Source organism: Lepidochelys kempii, chromosome 8 (genome assembly GCF_965140265.1).
Source record: "Lepidochelys kempii isolate rLepKem1 chromosome 8, rLepKem1.hap2, whole genome shotgun sequence".
NCBI classification, from domain to species: domain Eukaryota; kingdom Metazoa; phylum Chordata; order Testudines; family Cheloniidae; genus Lepidochelys; species Lepidochelys kempii.
In genome coordinates, this window is record NC_133263.1 from 89,866,812 (window position 1) to 89,889,165 (window position 22,354).

At 40.8% G+C, this 22,354-nt stretch overlaps 1 protein-coding gene across 3 annotated transcripts in view; it reads left to right on the forward strand.

Moving 5' to 3' along the window:
• Nucleotides 1–13,675: 13,675 nt before the first annotated feature.
• Nucleotides 13,676–22,354, forward strand: part of JAK1 (Janus kinase 1) — a 101,882-nt gene continuing 93,203 nt past the window's right edge. For all 3 annotated transcript variants that reach the window (XM_073357433.1, XM_073357434.1, XM_073357437.1), the window contains exon 1: nt 13,676–13,927. The gene's annotated coding sequence lies outside the window, so the exon portion shown is untranslated. The remainder of the gene's footprint in view (nt 13,928–22,354) is intronic.

Sequence of the window (22,354 nt, forward strand, 5' to 3'; positions counted from 1 at the left end):
TGTGATCTTCTTGGTTTTATTTTTAAATCAGTGAACAATTGTTCAGTGCTTACTATCTCTACTTACTAGGGGTTGAGCTGCTGTTTCAGTGTTTTGGGGGTGACGGATCCGAGAAGTAACACACACACACCCCAAGACCACACAAGCATTAAATTCCTCATCACCCTTGCACCACACTAGACAGTGCACCAGGGAGCATCAGTACATACCCCTCTAGGATGCATTCAGAAAGAGAGCCCTGTGCTCACTCTGCAAACAGATCTGTGCAGAGGTAGGACAAGTTTTCACTACATCACGACGGAGCTGCTAAGACTGGAAAGTACCCAATGGTAAGTGAAACTGTACTGAATAGGAAATACCAACTTCACCTGTTTGCTCTGTACTTACTAGCTGGCTGAGCTTATGGTATACACCAGTTGACACAGACACCAATATATTTTCCCCCACTCAGCAGAGAAAGTTGATCTTCAACATATTGTTGAGTTCTACAGATACAGATGGTCTGCAGAATAGCTATAAGGCAGAAATAGTCCCCCTAATTTCTAACACATCACCTGGGGTATGCTAGCAGCTGAAAGGCAGGTCTGTTGGAAGAACACCTCTGAAAGTACGGGAGAATGTGACATACTGCAACATATTTTGTTAGGCCACTTGATGCAGACACCCAAGAAAACAACAATGACAGAAATAGTCTGTGGATATCCTTTGAGTGGGACATAAAGATAGCTACTGAAAATACCATACTACTAAGCTAAAACCCTAAAAGAATATTCAGAATAGCAGATGCTGGAGAAGAGAAATGGGACATATGTAGCCTTATTGTAAATACAAAGATATGGGAGTCAGATCCTCAGCCCATGCAAACTGGTCATTTCAGTGGTGCCAAATTGCTTTATTGCTGTCTGCCTTTTTACTGTCCTCTTTGCACACCCAGAAAGGAGAATGAGCAATTTCTGACTTTCTCCACTGAAAAATATGCATTGCTTTCCCCCCTGGTGGGAACCCTGACTTGTGTAAATCAATCGTGGCACTGAAGCAGCAACGCAGAGTAATGCTTTCAGATCAGATCTGATACAATGCAACAGCATCTCTGGGCTCCTAAACCTGAGTGAAATAGGTGAACTTTCATGCTCAGGACACAAAGGAATTTAGGGGAAAGAAATGTAACCCCTTGACTTACTTCCCTCACATGCAGTTCTATAATACACCTCTCTGGATCAGGGAGCTAATCCACCATCTTGGCCTTTATCTTCAACAATTTTCATAACAAAGCAATAGCCCCATATGGCACTGTGAAACAGCCTTTAAACAAAAAAAAAGTTTAGTCTAGTTTAAATAATAATAAAGTGCAGAGTCAGTTTTCTTTCTCCCTGTTGAACCTGGATTTGGAGAAACTTTTGTTATCTTTGCTATCTTGTTATATTTGTTAGATTCCAAAAAGCAATACTTAGAAACTTTCAGCTCTGAAGAGATTTGTAAATTCCAGAAGTTTCAAAGTTCTAATATATATATATATATATATATATAAAGTTATTCTACAACTTCTCAAAGTTCTCAATGGATCTTCCAGACACAGGACTTTTGAGTTTCTTTATCCTCAGTAAGACCCAAATGCGGCTAAGATAATATATTTGTAACTATAATCTCTCATATTCCCACATAAACATACACAGGAGCCCTAAAATAAATGTATCAACACGTTATTGAAGCAGTTACACACTGACTTTTCTACATATGCTACTCACATGGCTCCATAATACTTGAGCACCTGGCTATTTTTAGTGTCTTTACCCTCACATCCCAATTCCACAGATGGGGAACTGAAGCACAGAGAGGCTAGGTGACTTGCCCAAAGTCATCCAGGAAACCCATGGCAGAGGAAGGACTTGAAACTAAGTCTCCTTCCTATGCTAGCGCCCTAACCGTTGTATGGTCTTTCCTCTCCTTCAGTGGAGTTACACCAGAGATTAATTTGTCCCAGTAAGTTTACTGGTGATCCTATCTTCCATCCCTTAATGGGGCACTGCCTTCCAGCATACCCACTTGGGGCCCTTCTTGGTAGCCCAGCAGGGGCCCTACCCTTAGCATCCCCGTTGGGTTGTTTCAATCAATTACCCCAACCAGACTGGTTTAAAAACACACACAAACCTTTCCTAGAGTCTAATTTAAATACTTTCTATGGAATGCAACTAACTTCATTAGTTACCCCAGTTCACCCCACTCTGGGTCCATATGAGAGTCCTGGACAGCTTCCTTTACCCTATTCAGGAGGCCCTCAGAGCCCCATTTCTAGAGCTAGGGTTATATTTTATACAGCTGCTCTTTTTTAAGTGTTCCTGGAGTTCCTAGTTCTCCTCAATACTGCAAGGCATAACTTTGTATCTCTTAAGTCAGCAGTCCCCAGCTCTCCTCCCTGAACTGGGATGTAACTTAAACCAGCTGCAGGGGTTTAACCAGATTCTTCCTCAGCTGGTCCCTTTTCCACAATCACTCTCAAATTTAGCAAGTAAATCTTCTCCTGCCAGAGGTTTCCCTGATATGAGGGAGGAGGCAGCACATATGCTAGTTCCCCTTCTCCCAGCTCATCACCAATTGGCTGGGCGAGAGGGGATCCTTGTCCCACCCACTCTGCAACACTCCTGGTCCCAGACTCTTAAAGAAATAGTAACTGACTTTCTCCCAAACAGTGCATATTGCCAGGACTGCTTTTACCCTCCCATATATCTTATTTTCTAGGTCTTTGCATACATTAAACCTCCCAAAATCTTAAAGGGCTATGCCACGTGATGGAGGTGGGCTGACCCTAGGCACCACCACCCTCAAGGGGCAGATTACCCCAGGATACCCCCCTCTTGCTTTTTGCATTATAATTTTTTTTAGGAGGAGAGACAGGGCTGGATGAACAGGGACACAGTTAAAAACTCACTGGGCCAAATTCACTCTGGTGTAACACCACTGAAATTAATGGTATTACATCACAGATGGGTTTGGCCCATTATACACCTGTTTGCCTATGAGCTGGAAAGCTCTGATCATAGGCAAACAGGCATGGTCAAAAACAGTGTATTTTGCGAAATAAAATGTATTTAATTAATTAAACTAACTACAAGGGGGGTGGGGTGTTAAATATTTCACTTTCTGGCAAAAAACATTCAAAATGAATTTTTCAAGAAATTCCAGTGAGAGCCACCACCCCTCGTACACACATTTTCTCTCACTTTTTAACTCCCATCCTTTTATTGCAGGGGAACAAAAGGGGGAAAGTAGGAAGAAAAGGGTTTTTCTTATTAAAACTAAACAAGTTGACCAAAAATGTTTTTTGAATGAAAAATGGGTTTTTGAGCAGAATAAAAATGTTCACAAAATTGTACAAAAATTTTCTACCATCTCTGATTTGATCAGCACTGAACACATGCTGACAGCGCTCTAATAACCTTCCACTTATCTACTTCTTCATGAGATGAAAAGGTAATAAGAGCACAGAGATTTATTTTAATTTTTATTCGGATGCAACTTCACTGACTTTCAGAGACACTCCTGATTTACACCAGAGATCAGAATCAGGGTCCAGAAATCTAGTTGGTTACAAATCAATTACAAATGTCAACCATTTAACTAGTCTTCAATTATATTTATGTAAAAGCCCAACCAATTCTAAACTGATGGTATCAGTGATTTAAAGCACTTAGGGCATACAGGACCACTCACCCTACCCTAATTTGCAGTGCTATAAAAGGAAACATTCTAAACATGTATATTGCTCTGAACAGCCTGAAGACAGCCTTATTTTGAGATGAACAGTGATGAAGGTGGTACAATTTGGCTTCTGACAACCTTAAAGATGACTTGCAAAGGAGGCAGGGAGCATGGATTTTGTATTGCTTTTCCTCCTTTAAGGAAGCCTGGGAGAAATAATTTGCCTCCTTTAAAATTCCTGCTTGATTTTTAACTTAGAAATATCAGGAATGTCAAATCTGGTTTTCCCTATTTTGTCAGAGGTCTTCCTGGAGGATTGGGGAAGGAGAATGTGTTCTAAACAAAGGAGCTTTTCTTCCAGCTGTTTATAGGCCATTCTACACTATAAACACAAAAGTATGCTTCACTGCAATTATATGTTGTGATACTCTTACAGAAAATCCTGTAAGATTGTAATATCCCTGAATTCTATACATGATTATAAACATATAGAAAGAATAACATTTTCTATTAAATTCTGTAGGTTTTTAGAATAACTTCTATAAAATCCAATTGGTTTCAATCCAATTGTATTCCATAGAGTAAGATACAAATCCAGAAGGCACCAAATACCTGAACAAAAGAATTTCTCACCACATACAAGGCCAAAGAGAGAGCCTATGGATAATGTTTTCAAAAGCACCTAAGTAATTTAGAAGCACGAGTCCTATTTTCAAAGATGATTTAGGCACTTAGGCCCTTGTAATCTGGGCCTAACTCCCATTGAAATCACTCTTAAAGGGCTTTGAGGATCTGGGCCTAAGTTTAATTGAAAGACTTGGGCTCCTAAGTCACTTTTTAAAATAGATTTAGGATCCTACATCTCTTAGATGCTTTTGATAATTTTACCCTAGACCTCTAGGTATTGTTACACCTGGTCTCTCGGGCACTAGCTATACAAATAAATTCTAGCCGAAGCACATTATGCATTCTTTCCCCTGGAATAATATTCTGTTTTTGTCAGCTGTTCACCTTCCATTTGGCATTCAAAGCTCCTTTCTTTGTACCTTCAGAGTTCATGGGCAGATAGAAATATTTCCAGCTTCATTTGTTGTGTACTGGAAACAACCACTGATTGCAAAGCGTGAATAATAAGTCCAAATGTTAGTGAGCACAGAAGGCAACCTTGGAAGACTGGTCTCATCACCAACATGAAAAGTAGTGGGTAAGATTGGCAGGAACAAAAGGATGAGCAGTGAAAGCAGTGCAGTCAGATAATGCAAGGGGGAGTCTGAATACAGGAAGAGAGCTAAAGAGATGTGGTGTCATGGCCTTAACTGGACACAGGAACTGAGTTCTAATCCTAAACCTTACAGAACATCTGTGGATTTGTGTGTCATAATATCTCTACCTCAGTTTCGCTACTAATAAAATTGGAATAATATTTCTGACCTGCTCCACAGTGGTGCTGTGAGCATTAATTACATAATATTTGGAAAGTGCTTTCAACATGAAAAGCACTATACAAATACTATTATTATTTATACTATTTTCTATACTTTGTATTTTACTCATCTTAGAAAATGGAGGTAGACTAGTCAGTTTTACTATCTGGGCCTTTTTCATGAGGTAGCAATCCTTGGGCTGCAAACCCTGTAAGATTGTGTTTAGTAAGGTGTGCCTGTGTTGAAAATGTTCCACTCCCCCCTTTTCCCTATCCCTTCCTAGCTTCTGGGAGAGATGGGGATTAATCCCAGGAGCTCAACAATTTTCCTCTCACATGTAACAAAGATATAGAAACCCTAGTTGGATCAAAGGTCACCATAAGAGCTACAAGCAAGGCCTTGAGGAATCACACATTTTTTAAAGAGCACAGGCTGAGTATCACTGATTTAAAAGTTTCAGCCCCAGTGATGTCAGGCTGATATTTAACATGTGTACCAAGCAAAAGATTTCCCTCTTTGCCAGTGATTAAACTCCACACACAAGGGATTAATGTGGGGCATCTCTTGTTGAAAACAAAACCTATTTCTAATGGCCATAAATCAGGAAATGAGGAAACATGCTCCGATGACGCTAGCAGTATTTATACTTTGTACCTGAAAATTATTCCATCAACAACATATTAATAGCATAGCACAGAATGTCGTTCAGCTGGTATAACCTGAAGATGGAGGCTGGAGAAGATCCCAGGAGAGAGGGGGAACTTTTTGAAAATGCCTGCTTTGTGCAATCTAGATTATTCTGAAGGTTAAAAACAAGTTATCAAAAATGTTTTCATAATTCATTTCTGGCAGTAACGAGCAATCAGTATCAAAGAAGGGATAAACTCCATCAGGGCAGTGACATTATTCAATCTCCTCTTGAACTGGAGGATCAGGAGTCCCCTCAAACACATCAGTGATTGAAGTCAATACTGTCATGCCCATTTAAATGGGTGGAGACTCTGGCCCTTTAAATTTATCAATTGTACAGTTCCAACACAGCAATAAAGAAAAGTGATCAAACTACAATATTGCTATATAGCTAAGAAAAATATCAATAATACTTTTAAAAGGCACAAAGTGACATTTTCTGGCTCATTCTCAGAGGTGAGAGGAAGGGTAGTTTTTAATAAGTATTCATTATTTTCATAAGAATAAATGAGCACTGGATAAGAGCATACATATTTCTGGTTTTTTACTATGGAAGTGAGTTTTTGGGCCAATTCTTCCATGCCTGGTCTTGCACATGCAAGCTTATATTGAAACCAATTGGCATTTTGACTGAAAAAGGAACACTGAATTGAAACCTTACTTTGTGATAGATATGGAGAGGTGACTGCCATTGTTTGCAGCAGGAGACATACAAGTAGTAAAGCCAATAGAGAAGTGATGTGCGTAATTGGAGTATTAGATTCAGTTTCTATTTGGTATTTTACAGTGGCAAATACATGAAGTTCTTAGTGGATCAAGTATGGAACAAAGATCCAGGAAGTCAGAGTGGGAATAATTTATTTTAAAATATACATTTTCTATAATTGGATTCATTATTATTCCCAGACCTGGTCAGAATTTTTTAAATACATTTTTTCAAATCAAAATTTGGCCTTTTTTCAAAAGCAAATTTTTTGGAAAAATCTTTCAAATTTTTCAGTTGCTAAATTTTTCCATTAGAAATTTGTTTAATGAAAAAAGAAAAAAAGTAACCCATTGGTATTTCTAAGAAATGTTGTCTTCCATTTGTGTTTCACTATATTGCCCCCATAAAACACCTGACTGGTCAGCTTAGCCACATGGTAGGTTTATTTATTTTTTTAAATGGTTCATTCATTTAAAATAAGTATTTTTAGATGAACAAAATTCCATGTTCAGAAATGCAGAAAATTAAAACCAGGCCACTGCAAAACACAACAGGATGAAAAGCACTTTCAGATTTGTTGAAATTTCCAGATTCTCTCCCGCAAAACTACTATTTTTCCCCCCATCCAGGTCAAATTAATCATCATGTAGAAAATTAGCAATCCTAAAAATGAGATAAGCCATCTGAGGCACAATATAAAGAATCAGAGGGGTAGCTATGTTAATCTGTACGCACAAAAACAACGAGGAGTCCGGTGGCACCTTAAAGCCTAACAGGTATATTTGGGCAGAAGCTTCTGCCCAAATAAATCTGTTAGGCTTTAAGGTGCCACTGGATAACCCACAATATAAAGAGTTAATTTAAATTATTCTTACATCCCCCGGTGCCATTTACCATGAAGAATCACACCGTGATTACTAATTGAAGATCCATTCCTGTGCTGCAAACCCTTACTACCAGGCAAAGAACCTGCTACTGCTGCTGAGACTACTAGTCACAGGGTTCGTCCCCGAAACTGCGGCTCTGCAAACAGTGGGCATGCAACGCCCCGCCGGTCACTCAGCTCGGACGTGGGATAGCAGGGCGCTACACAGCTGGTGAGCCCAGGGAGCACAGAGTTCAGGGGGGATGAATTAGCACGTTAGGGGATGTAAACAGCTTCACCTACAGACTTCTTCACAGTTAGTTTTGAGGCGTTCGTCTTTAAGCCCCCGAGCGGTGGCAGAGACGGGTAAATGTTGCTGGGACTTCGCGGGGAAGGGGGGTCAGGCGTTCACTTCTCCGTGTGACATTTAGTTCCAGGGGTCAGAGTAGCAGCCCTGTTAGTCTGTATTCGCCGAAAGAACAGGAGGGCTGGTGGCACCGCAGAGAGGAGCACGTTTATTTGAGCGTGAGCTTTCGCGAGCTACAGCACCCGATGAAGTGCGCTCTAGCTCACGAAAGCTTACGCTCAAATAAACGTGCTCCTCTCTGCGGTGCCACCAGCCCTCCCGTTCTTTATAGTTCTTGTTTGAACTTCTGTCACCCCGCAAAGCGCCGAGCAAAGAGCGAAGTCCGCGGCACGTATGAAACCTGATCTATTCGTCTGAACCAAATCGATACTTGATGGGAACTCCAAGCTCTTAGGTCAGAACGCAGCGAGCAGGATTCCACTTTCGGTAAAGCCCCGTCCTTCCCTGCAGCTGCCCCCACGCACACTTTCTGGCAGTTACGTAGCCTTTTAACACAGACTACTGCTCACGACAGCCGGGAACCGCCTGGTGATGGGACTGCTGCAGCCGCTGGGTCCTATTGTTCAAAGGGTTCACTCCTGGAGCTGGGATTTTTATACCACCAGAATAGTATTGGCTGGTTAGCCCAGAGAGGGGGGCACGTCTACAATTCTGGATCCAACACAACAGAAGTCGGGCGGTGGGCGCTGGAGGTTGCTTCCTCTCACCGTGCTAGGGCAAAAAAATAAAAATAAAAATAAAAATGAAATAAAATTCCTGCAGGGAACTTCAACTGCTGGAGAATGTATTGTCCTGTGAACAACTCTTCTGGAAAGTCACCTTCATAATTGTTTATTTCACCAAATTTGTGTAGAAACATCCATCAGAATTAGGGATATCTGAAAGGGTGACTTGGTTTACTGAAAGATAGAAGTGTTTGTCTTGTACAGCAAAGGCCAAACTTATTACACATCACAATTTTCTTTACAGAAGTTAAGGTGTGATCTACAATATGTGGAAATGTAGACTTACATTTTCAAAGTTATCGCCATACTTCAATGCACCCGAGATTCAGAATCTTTGTGGAGAAGAAAAAATACATGCAAGTCAATCGGTAATGTCTGAGATCGGAAAAAAACAATACGCAGGGTAGATTTTGAATCCACCTTAAGCTGATGTCAGTCAGATGTTAAAACCTTTTCCTCCTTTTGTTGCGAAATAAACAAGGATGTTATGAGAAGACTTGATATTAAATTTATTTAGCATAACTGATTAAAAAGAGAGGACAAACAGAATTAGACCCCTGATACAGATACCAATACAAATTTCCCCCTAATTTGGGCATTTAAAACATGCAGTCACAATTAGTTTGTCTGGGGTTTTTTTAAGATTGCAATAAAAGACAACTAGGAATGTCAGAATTAAGTGCTTCTTAGTTCATGAATAGTATGGTTCCAATGGAAAAAAAATTAATTACTGGAATATAAAATATGACTGCTCCAATGACAGTGCAGTGATGTTTCCCTTATACTGAGTAATCTTCCAGTAATTCTTCTGCAATACAGTTATATAAAAGAAGACTATTCTACAGAGTATACCCTTTGGTAGATTAAGGACTTTGGGTCATTTACAAAAGTAACAGATCAGAATCAAGGAGAGAAAGCTGAGGCATGAGAAAGATAAGTTACATTTATTATCAGTCAGATATATTTGGCATCCAGTTTAGAGTAGTGAATCTTTGCCACTAAAGCATGCTCTGTTGAAATACTAGTACATAAAACTGCTCTCTTTAACATGAGAAGACCTCGACAAAGATATTTTATCACTAGTCTGGTTAAAGTAAAATAAATTGTTACTGTAGCCCAAACCCCTAGGTGCCAGTAGCATGCCCAATAGATGTTTCAGCAGGATATTGGTGGGTCTCAATACCCACTCAGATACATGGCTAAGGAAAAGGTTTTTACTAGGGCTGGTAGGAAAGAGGAAAAGTTGCAAATGCCCTAGGTAGAGAGGCTTAAACAGTTACAGTTCAAGAGAGCAATAGTGGTTCTGTTTGGGTCTCTGGGGCAGTCTAATTGAGAGCCAAGGCTCTTCAGTCCTAGTGCCCGGGATTTCCTCTTCAGTACAGTCTCTATTCCAGCAAATAAGCATTTGCAGGTTTCCAATCCAGGCTCAGTTAGTGGTTCTCATTGGGACCCTGGAGTACTGGTTTCCTGTCCATACACTGTTGTTCCCCCATAAATCTCACACAGATCTGCACCCAGCTGTGATGTCCAGCAGTCACAGCCCATTCCACATGCAGCTCTGTCCACAGTTCCCGGGGCTTCTCTCCAGCTCCCTGCTGCATACTGCTCCCACTTCCAAATAGAGCCCAGCTACTTCTTGGTTCAGAATCAGGACCTTTCCCCTTTCCTGGCAAGGGACATGGCTAAGGGGAAATGTAGTTCCTGTTTAGCCAAGAGAAAGGGGATGTACAGTGGAGTGCTGGGAGTTTTAGTCTCCTGCTGTGGAGATTCATCACATTTCAAAGAAATCAGTTTTATCATGGCATCTGCTTTGGGCAGATATTTCAAAATGTCAGGTGTATGAACCAAAGAAACCAACACAAAAATAAACAGCAATTTGTGGCTTTATGCAAGACTAGCAAAAGCAAAAAACAAAAACCAACAAAAACCCCATTTGATTAAACTGGGGCTTCAAGTTTTTCCTAATTTAAATGTATTACTTCCATTCATGCGTTTCACCTGAGTATGAGATAGTTTGAACCTCCAATGAAGAGATTAACTAAATTAAGATTAAGAGGTATACTAAATTCTCTCTTTGGGACACAAATGAACACACAACTCCCACTAATGTTAATGAAACCTACTTGCCTAACTCTTGTGTAATGAGAGATGAAATAATACTCCTAAAAGAGGATGCAAAACTATCATTCTGTGTGCGCTAAAAATATGTTAAATATGGAGTTGTAAAGATTATATTAATTGAGTGACTCTCTCACTCCGATGAAGTGAGCTGTAGCTCACGAAAGCACATGCTCAAATAAATTGGTTAGTCTCTAAGGTGCCACAAGTACTCCTTTTCTTTTTGCAAATACAGACTAACATGGCTGTTACTCTGAAATCTCTCACTGTCAGTAAGGTGAGAACTGAAGAACTGCTTACAGCTACTTATTTATAAGGTACATCAAAAGAAGCATGGACCATCCAGCTCTACTTTGGGGGGATACATAAGAGGGGACTACTAATGGCCATTTCCTATATTCCTCTCTGGAGAGCAGAAGATAATGGTGGCCCTATCTTCTACTTAGAAATCCTAGTATTCCACCTCCATGAGCTTTCCCCCAAAATATAGACACCTTCTCCTCATCCAAAACTACCCTCTCCATGCAAAAGTTTGCTGTGCCCATTTCTGAGATGTTCACTTCACCCATCAGTATAGTTCCCAATCCTATGCATTCTTCCTAAGCGTTGCCATCTGCCCTACTCCCTCCATGGTTCTGAGAGGCATCTTTTGCCCCATCTCCAAAGGAGGGAGCAAAACGTGTGTTTTCTTGTAGCCTAGTCTCATCCTCTCTCCCTAATCTAACTAGGGACTTCTCACTAGCTGATCTTTGGGATCCCAGTCCCTACCTCAATGAAGATGGAGGGTATAGTAATTACCCCAGTTTCTGTGAAGTGAGAGTAAAAGGGATGTGTGAACCTCACCTAGTCTCAGCCTCTCCCTTCAAGATGAAAAGCAAGAGGGTGGTCTTTTAAGATCAGCCCATCTCTCCTATAAGCCCCCCCACACACACACACACAGTAGCAAAGTCTTGTGGGGGTATCCACTAACTTAAATGGGGCTCCAAAAGTGAGCTGGGTCTACAGAATTCTCTGCTGCTGGTTCAAATCCCTACTGTAAAATAAGTCACACACAATTCTGTGCTTGTTTAATTTGTTCTGATTTTCTTTAACAGCTTAGTTTTCAGGATTTGGGGATTGTTAGGAGTACAGTGTGTTGGTCCTTCCCAGTCCTGGTCCTAATGATAGGGTGTGTTTTTTTCAAAAGCTCAGATGTTGTATTCTTCAGTTCCTTCAAGAGCTTTTTTCAGAAGTTCAGATATTACATTTTTCAGTTCCTTCAAGAATTTTTGGATCACTCCATCTAACCTGGGTGCTTTAGGCCATTTAATTTCTCAATATGCTCTTTGATCTCCTTGATAAATCTATCTCTACTAGTATCTACACTTCTGTAATTGTGAAAACAGCAACATTTCCTCATCATTGGCTGTAGTAAAGATTTATGCAACTGTCTGAAAAATCTCTTTATACTCAGTTGTCCTCTGTGTCACCTGGTGGTCTAGCAAATGCACAGACTTGCTTATGAGCTTCTTGTTTTTTTATTTACTTTTTTGCTTTGTATCTTTGCATATTGATTTTTTAAATGTCACTTTATCTTCCATCTTACTTGCCAGAGTTTGAGTTTATTAACACCACTTTGGCTGTATTTTCCATTTTAAAAATGACACTTTGTCTTGAACAAATTCTTGCTATGGCCCAGATCATGCAAGGTGCTCCAGGTGGGTGGACCCATTTGTCTGCAGAGAGCCCTGATTACTTTGGTGGGGAATCTGTCCGCATGGAATGACTTGTAGGATCTTAGCTTATCAATCTAGGTCTTTACATCAAACCCACCCCTCTGGAATCTGAGCAACTTATAAACCGATTCAATTGAGCACCTTTTCATTGTACTTTGGGGTGTATTAACAGGAGTATTGTATTTGGAAGGTAATATTCCTGTGTTCTACTTGGCACTGGTGAGGCCTCAGATGGATTATTGTGTCCAGTTTTGGGCACCACACTTTAGGAAAGATGTGGATAAATTCGAAAGAGGCCAGAGGAAAGCAAAAAAAAAAATGATAAAAATAAGTTTAGGGCTGTTATAAAGAGGATTGTGGTCACTGGCTCTCCATGTCCACTGAAGGGAAAGCAATGGAGTTGACTCTGCAGCGCCAGCAAGGGAGATTTAGGTTAAATATTAGGGGAAAACTATCTAACTAAAAGGATAGTTAAGCACTGGAATAGGCTTCTAAGAGAGGGTGTGGAATCCCCATCGCTAAAGGTTTTTAGGAACAGGTTGGACAAACAACTGCCAGGGATGGTCTGGTTTATTTGGTCCTGCCTAACTGCAGGTGGCTGGACTAGATGACCCCTCCAGGTTCCTTCCAGCCCTGCTTCCATAATTGTTATTAGTTAAGGCTATTTTGTAATAAGCTATCTTTAGCAACCTCTCTTTGTCAGATCTTTCTGTCCTGTTACCTTCCGATCTTTACCAACCCCCATTTCCCCCATCTCCCACCTTTCCTTCTTGAAGTAGGATGTCGCTGGAAGGCTCCCCTATCAGAGCATTTCAGGCTGAATTGTATGGAGTGACTTCTTGGGCATTAGTGACTCAATTGGTGCACCTGATAAACCAACCTCCTGTGCCGGAAATACGCAACCCTAGAGCTCAGAAATCTCCCTGCTCCTCGTGTGCGCTGCTATGCAAGGCTCTTTGGTCTCTGGGGGGCCAGCCTTCCATTGCAAAGCCCACCAGGGCAGCTCCCATATCGCTTCCCGTGCTGTGCTCAGCGCCGAGCACCCTGCCAGCCCTCAGCAAACGCCACGTAACGCCCGGGGGCTCCTTATAGCCGCTTCGGCGGCCCCTTGCCCCTAGAGGCGGACAGCCGGGGGCCGCCATCTGCGGGAGTGTCCCGGCTGAGGCTCCGGGGTCTTCCCCCCCCCCCGCCGCAGCGGGCGATCCAGGCGGCGGCGGCTGGTGTCCCTCCATCCCCACGGGCTGAGGGCGGGGACCGAGGGTCTGTCCTCCGGCGGAAGGCGACAAGGGGCGGAGGAGGTGGGGGGGGGGGGGTAGGAAGAAAGGACCAGTCCACCTTAAGGCAGTGGAGGGGGGGGAACAGACGCCGTGCGCATGCGCAGGCCCCGCGGGACAGCCTGAGACGGGAGCGAGCTGTCTGCGCTGAGCCAGGAGGAGACGAGGCTACCGCGGAGCCAGCGCCGCTCGCTCTTCCCGTCGCCTCGAGCGCCCACAGGGAGCCCCTCCGGCCCGGGGCCATGCCGGGCAGCGAGTGAGCGAAGCGGGGCGGCCGGGCTCCCCCTTCCCCCCCCCCCCCAGCCAGCCACTCTCCCGTCGCCGCCTGGAAGCCGCACGCGGAAGCGGTGAGTGAGCCCGGGAAGCGGAGCGCGGCTGAGGCCGGGTGCGATGAGCTGGGCGCCCCCCGGGCTGCCCCGTCGCGCGGGCTGCCCCTGGAAGCCCAGGCAGGGCGGCGTAGCGGGGAGCCCAGGACAGAGCGAACCGCCAGCTAGGGGGCCGCAGAGCTGGGGGTGGGGGGCGGCGCAGGAGCGGGGCTGCGCTGGGCGGCAAGGGGCTTTGGTGTGGCCTTGAGTTTAAGACGGGAGATCAAGAGTTAAACATCCCCCTCAAAAAAGCTGCCTTTGCAATTTGGATTTTCACAGCCCAGCCAGAAGCGCTATGGCTGACATCCTGTTTATATCGTGCAAGAACATCCTGTGTTCTCCAGGCGGTTGTATTTGAGGCAAGGCACGCCCCCCCCCCCCTCAATCTGATGAGTCGGGCTAGTTTTCACACATCCCAGTAACCAGAATGCAGTGAGAAGGATCAAACTTCGCCCCTGCCCCAGTTCTGTAGGATATGCATAAACATACAGGAATAATTCGTCCTGGGTGTTTGGTACTTATTGCAGTTGTTCTTAAAACAGTTGATCTGGACTCCATGTTTATACCTTGCAGATGTGTACTTTAGGGAATATTTGGGGTGGGTGGACAGGGAAGCAAGCTGTAACTCTTGGAAAATATTGACTTAGAAGACAAGCCACCATAATAAGGACTAGGTGTATCAGAACAAGGAAGTATACAAGTTGAAATGTTAGGCATGAAGTAGGAAAAAGGAACTCTCCTTTGCAGAAAGGAATAGGTGGTCCAGGTGGAAGCTCATAAGGGGCTCAACGCTTGACTGATTATAAATGCACCCTAAAAAGTGACATTTTTACATTGAGTTTAGACATTTCGATAAGAAAATGCAACCTGTTAAAGTCTATATCTCTAAACTCTTGTGGGCAGGAATCTTGGTAATGTTGGCAATACATAAATTTTCCCATCTCTGAGATGTTGACACCCATCACACTCGGTTAATTTTCTTTTTGATGCCATGTATAGTGACGTTGGAAAAACCTGTTAAATTTGCTACTTCATGTCACAGGTTGTGATAGTTTAAAGTGTTGAAATTCCATTTAAGAAAACAGTTTATATTTTCTGTCCACAGGAATAATCAAATCATTACAACGCTGGAGTGCAAAATTATATTCTGCAAAAGTATTAGTACGGTTTATTGTCATTGGAAGATACAAAATAGTGCAATCCTGATAAGTGCTCATTAGTACTAAAAGTAGTGTTATGGTCAGGAAAGATGTGTAAAAATGGCACCTTTTTTCTCACAAAATATGTTCCTTGTGATACTCAGGGCTTTGTCTACACTTGAAAGTTAATTCAGATTAAGGTAGGGTGAATTTAAAGTGCAATGGCTAAATATTTTTTAAAGAATTTTTTTAAAAATCTGTTAGATGAACCAAAGCTATGGAAAAGAAGACAAAAATGCTTGTTGATGCGAGTTGGAGTAAAATTTTACAAATGCAAGAATTTCTTGGTGGAGATGCACGAGCCAGAAAGGACCCACATTAACTAATTTCAAGATCACAGGTCTTCCACAACATCAGCTGGTGGTGGTTATTTTTTTTTTTTTTTGGGGCATAGTTTACTTTAGGTAAATGAAGCCCAATACTTTGAAACATGATTATTTTTAGTTTTGGTTTTACTTGTGCAGACTAAGGACCAGGTCTGGCAAATGCTATTTACAAAATGTTTGCAGGATTGGGCCCAAGTTAGCATTGTCACTGCCAGTGTTGTACCTCTTTTTTTGGTTAAAGAGAAGATGCTCTCTCCTGGCACCCTTCATAATCTCTAGTTTATTGTGCATTTTAAAGACAGTAACTATAAAGTGTCCGAACTAGCTCTTGTTGGGCAAGCATTGAGATAGAATGGGTGAATTGCCTAACTGGCACATCACATCTGATCTTCAGCCCCATCCAAGTACCTGCACCCCAAACATCTAACAGAATTAACTGTCAGTGTTAGCAGTATAAACACTACAGTCAAGTCAGGAGGAGACTATTTAAAAAAAATATATGTTCTCAGAGTCTAGTAATTGACTACAGACGTAGAAAATGATTAATTGTAAAATATTTACTAAAATAGATCAATCCCAATGCTTAAGTATAAGGGGGACTAGAACAGAGACTACACAGCAGTCTTTCAATATGAAACTTGATTAAACTCAGTCTGGTTACAAATAGTACCAGTCTTATGAACATTTCAGCGTACATTAGAATCCTTTGTTTGAAAAATTGGGTGTTTGGGTAATAAGGAGATTCAGTCCTGCATAGCTTACAGATGCCATGGAAATAGTGCTTCAGGCCCTGAAAAAGTGGAGGATACAACCAACCCACAACTAAGCCGGCATTCAGAGTGTTTGGGTTTGAACTGAGCTAAGCATTACATTTGACAAGGTATTTTGATTGAGGTTTTTCAACTTTTCTTAATTTTAACTCCAGAGGCTTGCTTTGACAAATTACATTTTCTGTACAAGAGACTTCATACAGGCTCTTTGGGGCAAAATCAAAGTACAAGTTCCCTGACTCTGGTTAAGTACCATTACATATCTTAGATGCTGCTTAATCACTAGTGGACAGTGTGCACTAAAGTTCTATTGTGACCATATATGGGGAGTGGTAGGCACTTCCTCCAGGCACTTTTTAAGTGTGCAGGAAATTGCACCTTGAGCTTAGTTTGTACTAGATGGCATTATATGGCACGTGCTGCTATAAATACAAAGCAGATTACCTATACTGGAGCAGTAAATGCATTGAAATAACTTTGGAAGGTCAGAAAAAGAATTTATGGTTCTTGTGTCATAAATAAGATTAGACTGCTATCAAATGTGGAATATTAAAATATCATTTGCACACATATTCCCACAGTTCCCTTTCTATTTTGCGAATGCCATCTACTTTTCAGTTGGGATTCACAATATTTGCAAGGCATTTCATCAGATTCCTATAAGGAGGATTTGTTAATCTTGTACAGAGCAAGTCCACAAACCGCAGAGTTTTTCTTGGGAGGGGTTAGAAAAAGCTTACTATACTGTGCTTAAAACAATCAAAGTGTTAAACAGTTTAAATAACTTACTGAAGAATATAAACATGTTTAAAACTGGAAAGAATCTCTAATTTCATTGAATTCAAGAAATCTTAGTATTCAAAGAATAAGATATGAATCCTCTTTAAAAGTAACTAATATTAAAATATGGTTCTAAAAGAGAATCTGATTCTGAAATTAGAAGTACACCTCTACCCTGTCCTCGGGAGCCAAAAAAATCTTACTGTGTTGTAGGTGAAACCGCATTATATCGAACTTGCTTTGATTCACCAGAGCGCGCAGCCCCCCGCCTCCGGAGTGCTGCTTTACCGCATTATATCTGAATTCGTGTTATGTCGGATTGCGTTATATTGGGGTAGAGGTGTATTAACAGATTTTGGGAACAGTTGAGTATTTCCCTATTAATTTATTTATGGTCTTTATTAAAATAGTGCTAAAATGCAGGAAGTAAAAACCCCCACGTAAGTACATAATAGGAAAACAAACTGGTGTCTAAGTTACAAAATGAAAAACAAAGCTTTTTATTGGGAATTTTTCTTGACATATTAAGAAAAGAGGTGACAACTTTTGAAATCAAACCAATCCTTGTTTTATTAGTCTCCTTTTGTTTACTTCAGAAAGGTGAAATCCACAATAACGTTTCTAATACTCTTGCATACTTCCATTGGAAGTATTTTTCACACATCTAGGCTGAATGAAAGTTACAGTTACATAGGGTTCTTCATTGGATGAGTGGAAGACGCTTACTGAGAAAGGTGCTTTCACAAAGACTGTTTGTGCCATGATCAAATGAAATTTGTAAAAGCTATAGAAATGTTAGTGCATTTTATAGTGTTGCAAACTAGTGCCTGGATCTCCCTCAAATCCATGCACAGGCTTCCCCCTTCCTATGTGGAAATATAAGCCACCACCACAATACTGTCTTCAAGGCCTTATAGGGAGATTCTGGAATCTGAGGTCTACACAGAGGGAAGAGTAGGAGGGATGCACATATCTCCCTACCTCCTCCTCCCCCCAGCTTCAAAGACTTTAAGCTGCATTCTTTTTTCTGAAGCGCACTCCAAAGGGATTCCTGGATCACCATGCTGCCACAGTTTAGTGGGGATGCATGAAGGGTGCCATGGGTCAGATCCAGTGTTGAACCAAATCCAGTAGAATCCATGCAGGTCTTTGGGATTCTGCCAGTTTGAAGGTGGGCTCTCCAGCTTATTGGGGATAGTACTACCTCCCCACCCCTTCCACAGAATCGTGGAGAAACTCCATAAGAGAGTCCTCAGACATTCTACCTCAGAGCTTATTCTGAATTTTTCTAAACAGCAAAGTGTTTGTATTATTTTGGTAAGTACAGGTTAAAAAAAAAAATTAAAAATACACACACACAATCAATTTGTAAGTTTGATCATACATCCAGCCTGAGCTGGAGGAGATGTACATATTTTACACTGAAAACATGACAAAATAGGTTTTAGGCTTCATGAAGAATACCAATGAGCTAAAAAGCAGGTTTACAAACTAAGAGTTAATTTATAGAGAGGAGCCTGAGCTGAAAAGTTTAGATGCTGATCTCAAAGGAGTTTGGATCCATGGTCTTGGTTCTGGCCCCATACCTCATCTATTAGTAGTTAATGAACAGTAGGAAGTATATTTGCCCTTCAGTATTAAGGAGCTGTGTGCATGTGGAGGAGAAGATAATCCTTTGAATGATAAATTGCTTTTTGACATATGATTACTGTTTTGACATATGATTCAGATAGTTATAATGCTTTCTGCTTGCCCTGTTCAACAATAAAGATTTTTAAAGGGCTTGAAGGATACCAAAATCCATCTTACTAGGAGAATAGAACAAACAAAAGAAGAGGTACCTGAACCTCAAGAGGTAGGATTTTGAGAACTCAGGAGTAAAATAGTCAAAGGGACAAAAGATTTTTTTAAAATTCACAGACTTTTCTTTTTAAACTTGCTGTTACAATACCTACAGTTATTAAAAATGAAAAATTATAGGAAAAATTATTCTATTAAATTGCTTTGTGGTTTTGACAGTAGTTTATATATGGTCACTGTCAACATTTCCTTCTGTTTGTCTAGTTATATGAGTCTTTCACAGACTAGGAGACTTTTTTAGAATAATTAGGAAACTGACAAAAAAAAAAATCAGATTGACAAGGTGTCTCTTATTCCGGTTTTTTGAATTGCTCCGCTCCAGCACCAATAGTGACTGCTCTAGCTCCGCTCAGACTCTGCGCTCCGAATCAAATTAATTTTTAACTAAATAAAAAAGTGCATACTGTAATTTTGAAAAAAACATTTTTATTCAGACTTAAAAGATAATTTAAATGTCATCAATGATACAAACTAGAATTCATAATTCATTCTGTAAAAAATTATTGCAGCAATCAAGTCATCTTTCATAGCCTGCCGCAAATAATTTAAAATTAACTTTAAAGCCGAAAACAATAGCTCTACACTAGCTTGAGTTGTTGGTATGCTCTAAGCAATTCTACAGGCAGCCTGAATGCGGTGTGGATAGCTGTGAATTGCCTCAAAAACAGACTTAACTTTTAGCCTGCCAATAGACTCCATCGCCTCACAATCTTCATTACAATTATGAATTGCAGAAACTCGCCGGCGTCTTTCTTTATCCAATTTCTTTTCGAAGGCGTCATCTTCTGAAGAATTGGTGCTTGAATTATTTCCATTTCCCTGTGATGGTTGAAGACGTTTCAGGGATGGATGGGGATGGATGGTCGAACAAGTTCAGAGTGGAGACAGAAGTTTGAGAACAGCCTGCTATTTCTGAAGGATGTGAACTTTCCGAAACCGCAAATTTGATTGTGGATGACTCCTTTCGTTGTGTTCAGTTTTCTTCAACCTCTTTCGCCGAGTTCAAATGTAGCAATAGATTTTGTTTTTCCAGTCAGCAATATCAAGGAGTCCTTCCTTTGCCTTTGGTATTTCCCTTGAGGTAAGAAGAATCCGATACCATGGGTCAACATAAACATCAGCAAGGAATTGAATATTGTCAAAAAGCTTCTCTTTGCATTTCTGCATGGAGGATAGAATTCCTTCTGCAATTTGTCCACCATTTTCTTGCAGGAATTTTGACAGTTTTCACCATTCCTTCATTAAAACTCCTGGGGTTACATCAACAGCTTGAAGATTCACGGTTGCTTGGTTTCGTTTTGCCAAGAGGTCTCGCAGGTTCTTCACTTTGTCCCATTCAGCTTTTGTTAACTTGAGTTCTCTTGTTCCAGCAGCAGCCAGTTGTTCACAGTAAGCTTGAAAAATGAGAAGCCGATCAATCATCACAAATGTTGAACCCCAACGAGTCACAGTATCCAATGATTGAGTTACCCCATGTAGGTCAAGCAGAACACTTCGAATACTTGATGTTCGTAATTTGACAATGACTTGTCAGATTTTTGCCAGAAATTTTTTTGCATGTTCTTTGTTTAGTCCATCCCAGATTGCCAACTGAAGAGTGTGGATACCACACCTCATCAGTTGAACTTTTGAGTCGTCCTCATGAAGCCATGTTGGAAGTATGAGGCTAGGGTCACATTGCGCAGCAGCATCCATGTTGCGGTTGATTTCATCCATTCCGTTAGTTCCTTCATCAGGCAAAATAGTTTTGTCCACATCCCTGTTCTCAGAGGTAGAAATGGTTTCATTGTCCTTGCTGAAATTTGAGGGCATATGTCATGTTTGCTGCATTGTCAATGCAGATGCTCAGTACTTGCACTTCACTGATCCCAAATTTTTCTAAAATAGCTTTTACTTGATTTTTCACGTACGAAGAATTGTGACGCTCTTCAGTGTCAATTATGTCCAGTGTTTTTACCAACTTTCTTTTCCTTCTTCGTAGTACTGAGCATTGATTGCAAGGAAATTTCTGTTTCCACGGGTTGCGGCATCCGTTTTCAGGTAGCACAATTTTTGATCCAAAGCTTTCTTGAGCTCTTTGCGACCAGACTCAGCTGTGCTGACAACTAAATGACGAACCGCATCGTGCCCCTTTGAAACGCCAAGCTGCTGATCCATTTCACCTGCAATTTTTTGGAATCCTTTGTTCTTTAGCCTGAAGGTAATGAGCGGTGTTAAGCTCAAGCAAACCATTTCCATCAGCCCTTCACAGAAAGTATTGGCATCCATGGTGTCTGTAACCTTTGAGGACTTCAAATATGTCAAGTTTTGTTTGCTGAATTTTGGGTTTCTTTTCAGATGAAGCTCCACAAAAAATCTTTTCTCCAGGAGTTTTCAAAGAGCCAGATGAATGTCGTTTAGCTGTGTCAGCTTTCTGTTTTGCCTCATCTTCCTGGTCCATTTTTGTAACCAGAGCCACAAAGTTTTCAGGATGGTTACGTTTTACATACCGCCAAAGGTTGAAACTTTTCACGGCACTCGCTTCACTTGTCCTGAAGCTACATGGTTTGAGCTCACCATTCACTTCCTCTTCCACCTTGCATGTTGCTGATTTCTTCTTTGCTTTTCCCAAAAGCCCAAATTTGGGCTTTTCAAATTCAAAAGTAAAGACGTCGTTGAGATCCTTTTCTGTAAATCAGCTATCAATCACTGGGGAGGCAGATTTGTTGTTTTTTTTGGTTGAAGCCATGGCCAAATCTTCTTGTGCTGCTACCGCATCCAAATATTTCTTGTTATGATCTTCGAAAAGCAATAGACAAAAGCATTACATTTTTTTATAATGTACCTGCTTGTGATATCTTAACCACTTAAGGTACTTCAAATTTATTTTGGATTTTCTGGACAAAAACGATTGCCTTTTCTTTTTACACAAAATTATGATTAAAGTATATTTTAATATTTTAACATGTTTCTTGCAGTTTTAATGAAGTAAGAAGTATTTTTAATATAAATTTTTATTTATAAATTGCAAGTTAGTACTTATGAAATTTTGCTGTAAAAATATTTGAAATATTTTCCAACTTTTTAATTAATATCTCAAAAACACTTTAATATAGATATATCAATGAAATTTGGTATGTGCCATAGCGTTAGTACGTGCTATCGCTGTTCTACAACATTAATTGTTGGGAAGTAATGAGGCTACACGTTACAAGGTTGAAAATAAACGTTAACGGGAAAGCGGATTCAAATTGCAAGCACAGTCTTTTAGTAAAGAGAGCAAATTTTCAGAAATATGTTTTTCCTTCATCAGGCTGGAAACATTATACACGATAGAGCAAATAACAGATTCTAACTTGTATAATGTTTCCAGCCTAATGAAGGAAAAACATATTTCTGAAAATTTGCTCTTTACTAAAAGGACTGTGCTTGCAGTTTGAATCTGCTTTCCCTTTAAAGTTTATTTCCAACGTTCTGTCATACAAAATCATTCAA